The sequence below is a fragment of the Sminthopsis crassicaudata genome, chromosome 3 (assembly GCF_048593235.1).
Source record: "Sminthopsis crassicaudata isolate SCR6 chromosome 3, ASM4859323v1, whole genome shotgun sequence".
In the NCBI taxonomy this organism is placed as follows: Eukaryota; Metazoa; Chordata; class Mammalia; order Dasyuromorphia; family Dasyuridae; genus Sminthopsis; species Sminthopsis crassicaudata.
Window position 1 is genome coordinate 592,986,111 of NC_133619.1, and position 6,085 is coordinate 592,992,195.

The window sequence follows — 6,085 nt, forward strand, 5'->3', positions numbered from 1 at the left end:
AGCAAGGCCATTGATGGGGCTTAATCAATTGTGGGTGGGGGAGCTGGGGGGAGGCAGCGGCTTTGGGCCGGATCAGGTCAGGCGGCCCGCTCGTTTCTGGGACAACTAGCGAAGAGCCAGGTCAGGAACCCGCTCCCCCGCCTGTGCCCCCCATCTCTCCCCCAGACGTCCCGAGTGGAAGGGCGCCAAGGCTGGCCAGGGCCAGTCACCTGGGGTGGAACCAGCCCGAGGTCTCGGAGTGGCTCCCCTCCCCGGGCCGCGGCTGCCCAGTAAGGATGGATTAGGCGACCTCCAAGGATCCCATGATCCTATAATACTCCACCGCTTCCTCTCCGGGCCCAGCGTTCACATGGATTCCGTCTCCCCCCCCTCCTCTGGGCAGCCCCCTCCTCGGACCTCCCAGGACCCAACCACCAGTTCCCAGAAGCCACAGCTCGCCTCTGCCGGAGTGACCCCGTCTGACTCCCTGAGTTGGTCAGACAGCTCCCTGTCTCCCAGGCCCTACAACCTTATCATCCGGGAGGTGGCGGGGGCGGCCCTTGGGAACCGCGTCCTTGAAAACTGTCTCTGGTTAGGATTCACATAGAAAGTCCGTTTGGCTGCCGAGCCTTTGGGGCCCTTATGGCCTTCCCTTCCAGCGCTTCCCCTTCTGGACCAACTGGACTCCTGTCTGACAACTTCCAAGTGGGACCTTGTCTTTCCCAGTCTCCCTGCCTTTGCAGCTGTTAGTCCCCGGGGTGGATGACCCTCCCTCACCCTATTCCTGCCCATCCCTTAAAGATCCATTCAAACACCCCTTATTCTAGGAAGAACCCCCATCCTCCCTCTGCAGGCCCTCAAGACCTCACTTTGCACCTCCCTAATGAATTTAGCATTTTCTCTGTCTGGGTCTTTTATTTTTATTTTAAATTTTAACCAGCTTTGGGTTTTCATCAGGGAGGATCTCCTATCAAAGCATCTTGCATCTTGTCTGTGATTGACATTCTTAGAGAACTGACTCTCATAAACCATAATGATCTCATCAGCCACTAAACTGAGTTCAGTGAGGGCAGGGGCCAGAGCTTTGGGACTGGGTAGGACCCGGCTTCCCATCCTGTCTGTGCCAAGTCACTTCCCCTCCTCTTCTGCAAGTGCACTAGCTGATCTCTCTAAGGTCCTTTCCATGCCTAAATGACCTCAAGATCCTTTATCTAAGGGGACAGGACCAGCCCATTTTTGATGTCCCTTGTTAACCAGGGACCAGAGTTCAAGTTTGGACTTAGACATTTACTAGTTGTGTGGTCCCAGGCTGCTTAATTTTATTAAGTCACTTAATTTCTGCCTGCCTCAGTTTCCTCAACAGTGAGTGGGAATGATAATAGCATCTTTCTCCAAGGGTTAGCAAGAAGATCAAATAAAATAATATTTCTAAAATGTTTCACAAAGTATCCACAGGCAAGATACTTAATTTCTGCCTGCCTCAGTTTCCTCAACTATAAGTGGGAACAACAATAGCATCTGCCTCCAAGGGTTAGCAAGAAGATCAAATAAAATAATATTTGTAAAGTGTTTAGCAAAATATCCATCATGTAGTAGGAACTTAATATTCCTTCTCTCTTTCCTGAACCCTATCAAAAAAAGGTAAGTATGACATGATAAATGTTTGCAGAATTGAATTAACCAGGGGTTCTTAAGAGCCAGCTGGTACGTACACCTGAGACTGGCTGCAGTTAAATTTTCAGCATGAAAATTTTACACCTTGGAGATCATTAACACTATTTTTTGCCAAGAAAATATCAAGCTGTGTCATAAAGAATTGGATACAACTGAAATGATTGAACTTCATGTTATTCCAATGAAATAAAAGCTCTTTGGAGGCAGGGACAGTTTCCTTTTTGTCTCTGGTTTATAAAGAAATGTAAATGTTTGATGAATGAATGAATGTAGTCCAGCAAACCTCTCTTAATTAGTTCCTGGGTACAAGGCCCTACAGGACAGGTGCTGGGAATACTGAGACAAAATGAAACTGAGTCCCCTCTGCCCCAGCCCTCCTCCCCAACGAGTTCACATTCCTTTGAAACTGGGAGTGTCTGTTCCTGAGCTCCATTTCAACACCCCAGCAGCTGAGAGGAAGGTTCCTGCTGGCCTAAGAGCCTGGGCTTACATCAGCGTCTCTCACCCAGCTAGCCCTGGTCCCAAGTCAGGGAGGCTAGGATCAGTCCCTGCCACCGCTTTCCTGAGCCTGCATTTCTTCTTGCTTTTTATCTTGGCTGGGGTTGGCTTGGAGCCCAGCCTCAGGCTCCTGGGATCACGAGCCACTTCTAGACTGAGCCAGCAAGTCACTGACCAATGTCTCAAGAAGAGATGGATTCTACTAGGGCTTGTATAAGATCCTGAGATTTTTAGAAAACAATGTCTCATCCCCTAGACACAGGGAGTAAGTGGTTGAATCAGAACTCAAACTTGGGTGTCCTCTCAATAAGCAGAGGGCTCTTTCTACTACACTGAACAGTCTCTTTGTGTGTTATAGATGTTCCATGCTTCATTTATAGTCATTTATATATTATTTATTACATATATTCATTTATAGTGTTCAAAACCAGAATTTATTATTGTTAGTTACTACTTTAGTGAAATCATTTAATCTCACTGGGACTCAGTTTCCTTATCAGGAAAATGATGGAGTCAGACTAAATTATATGTAAAGTCTTCCAGCCCTCAATCCTGCTGTCTTATGGTTCTATCCATGTCTAGCAGACATTCTAGGATTAGCTCTCCAATGGTCCCTGCCTGGTACAAGAGTATACACTCAGGAGGTAAAAATTATCTTCTTGAAACATGTTTCCCATCATGTCATTCTTTTGCTCAAGAACATTCAAGGGCTCCCTATTGTCTGTAGAACAAAATCCAAAGTGCTCAACTAAGATCTGGTTTCTGTCTATCTTTTCAGATTCCTTTTCAATTATGCTACAACCCCAGCATCAGGAATTCAATCTCCTTGGTCCCTTTGCCCACCTGTCCCTGACACTTCCAAATGTAATCACCTCTCACCTCTCTGTCTCCTAAAATTCTAAAATTTTCCATGGTACCTCTTTCCTAATCACCCAGATTATTTTTTTAATGAAAAAATCAGTCATTTGAATGAGATGACATTTGTAAAGTGTTTAGTGCAGGTATCTGGCACACAGTAGGCACTTAATCAATGCCTGTTCCCTTTTCTTGATCCACTGCTTTATTAAGCATTTGCTATCCTGAGGATAATAAAAACAAAAATAAGAAAATCCCTACAATTATGAAGCTTACAAAGGGAAACGGGCACATAGGGAAACGTGGCCAGAGAATGATCACTCAATTTATTAGAGCTCTTGCTTGCTTCAAACCGTGGCATGGTTCTGTGGGATGGAGAGTTGGTCTTCCAGATAGGAACCCCTGGTTTCCAAGCTCTGCCTCTGTCATATAGTGCCTGGGTAACCTGAGGCAAATTACTTTTTTACTGTCAGTTTCTTCATCTTTAAAATGGGCATGATAATAGCACCTACCTCACAAGGTTGCTATGGGGCTCCAGAGATAAGTAAGGTGCTTCACAAGCCTTAAAGTGTTATGAAAATGTTATAATTATCATTATTAATTTCTAACTGCCCTTGGGCAGCTTGCTGGGACTCTCATCTGCAATGGTAGAAGGAATTTTTCCCACCCAGACTTCCCTGCTCCAGTGATTTAAATCACAGAGTCAGTCCAAATTATTTATCTATTAAGAAGTTGAATTATCCAGTGTAATGGGAACTTCTCGAGGGCAGAGATGGTGCAATATTTTCATTTGGACATCCCTAGCACAGCATATGTCTTTCATACAGTATGTTTAATATTGCATGCAGGACTGCGGTAGCTAGGTGGTACAGTGTAAAGAGTGCCTAGAAGACCTGAGTTCAAATGCAGCCTCAGATACTAGCTATGTGACCTTGGACAGGTCACTTCACCCTGTTTGCCTCAGTTTCCACATCTATAAAATGAGTTGGAGAAGGAAATGGCCAACTGCTCCAGTATCTCTGCCAAGGAAACCCATATGGGGTCAGCTACACTGAAAATGACTGAACAAGAATTGAATTAGGACCTTCAGTGATTATCTCCTGTTAGATGAGTCAATTTAAAATTCTGACCCTACCAGCTCCTAGCTATGTGACTGTAGGCAAGTCACTTTAATTTCCTTAAGTTTTAGGTCATATAGTAAAGCCATTTGACCAAACATTATCTCATTTTGAGATCGTCATCCCCACCCAAGATATTATTCCCATTTTACAGACACTGAGGCAGGCAGTGGTTAAGTTGCTTGCCCAGGACCACACAGCTACTAAGTATCTGAGGTAGAGTTGTGGTCCAGGGGGCCACATAGTTGCTTTCCTATTGATAAATAGCGTATTTATTATGTGTAAAATGTAAAATGACAAAGACTTTCCTCAGGGTCATCTCTATATAGAACAAGACAATTGGAAATCCAGTCTCAGACACTTACTAGCTGTGTGATCTTAGATAAGTCACTTCACCCCTGACTCAGTTTCCTCAACTATAAAATGGGAATAATAATAGCATCTACCTCCCAGGGTTGTTGTGAAGCTCAAGTAAGATACTATCTGCCTAACACCATACCTGGCATGTAGTAATAGGTGCTTAATAAATATTTATTTCCTTCTCCTTCCCTGAACCTCATTTAAAAAAAAAAAAAAAGAGTGATGGATATCTGGATAGTGTTTTCAGGTTTATAAGGGCCTTCTTCAGCACAGCCCTACAAGTGCCCCTTCTTATGTCCCCTTTTGCCTGTGGAGAAACTGAGAGGCAGGGAAACCCCACCCCCTCCGGGCTCCCAGGACCAGGGCTTTTCCCACTCCTCTATAGGGCCCCGGAAGGTCAAGGCCAGGAATGGAACTTGACCTCTGGTCCAGAGCTATTCCCCAGAGCCCCCTCATCCTCGGGTCTGTCTCCAGCCTTCTGAGCTGCCGCCCTCCCCTTCCCTCCAATCCCACCCTGAGGCCCTGGCTCTGCCCTGGGAAATGTCACCACAGGGATGGAGCTGTGAAAAGCCACAGCAGCTGGAATGTGGGGGGGATCTGGGGCTATCACTTACCTCCTGGAGAACTGACCCCTTTGGCAGCCCTGAAGGGGCCCTGGAATCCTCAGCTGGCAAATCCCCTGGCTGGATCCCCAGCTGAGCTGCCCCCAGCCTGGGGGGGCCAAAGCGGAGGCCCTGGGAAGAGGGGTCAGGACTGCTGCCCTGCCTCAGCGGGGCAGGGGGGGTCTCTAATGGCTAAGGAGAAACAGGGGAAAGGGGAAGATCAGGGGGGCCCAGGCCTGACCCTGGGAAGAGTGCGGTCATGGGAAGCAGGCTCGCTGGCAGTAGGGGAAGGCTTTGGGGAGCGCCTGGGCCATGTGTGAGGTGGGGTGGGGGAGGTCAGGCTGTGTGAAGTGGGAGACCGCGTGTGAAGCTCAGGGGCGGGGGTGTACTGGGCTGAACTCCGAGTCAGGTCAGACTGGGTATGTGTGGACTGTGTGAGTGTGTGTGGACTGTATGTGTGTGTGTGGGGGGGGTTAGGCCAGGCGTGAATCCCAGATACACTTTTCGGCAGGAGGGTTAGTTAGTTAGGGTTAGTTGGGCAGGAAGGCTCTGAGGGTCGGGGCAGGGCTCAGGCACTTTGTCCCCCAGCTCCCCAGCCCCTGGAATGGGGGGCTGTGCTCTTTTTGATGAGGAGAAACCATCCCAATGACCTTTCTCCTGCTGGACTCCTTCCTACACTTCCCACCGTGTGAAGCTGGCCTTTCTCTCACCTTTCTCTCGGGATGTTGGGGAGGCAGTGATACGGGGGATACAGTTTCAGAGTGGAAGAATTTGTCCTGATAAGATAGAGCCTTTTTTGGCAGCCCGAGGGTCTTGGCTGTGTCCCTGGCCCTTTCCCTGCCAGGCCCTCCCCCATCACTGCCCTGTCCTATTTCAGACTCATCTGAGGGAGCTTCCATGGCCTTGAAGCCCAGCCAGCTCCTTCCCTCCTTCCTCCTTATCTGCAGAGAGAGGGCAGAGAGCTGGGCCTAGCACGGGGAGGCAGAAGGGAGAGCTGAT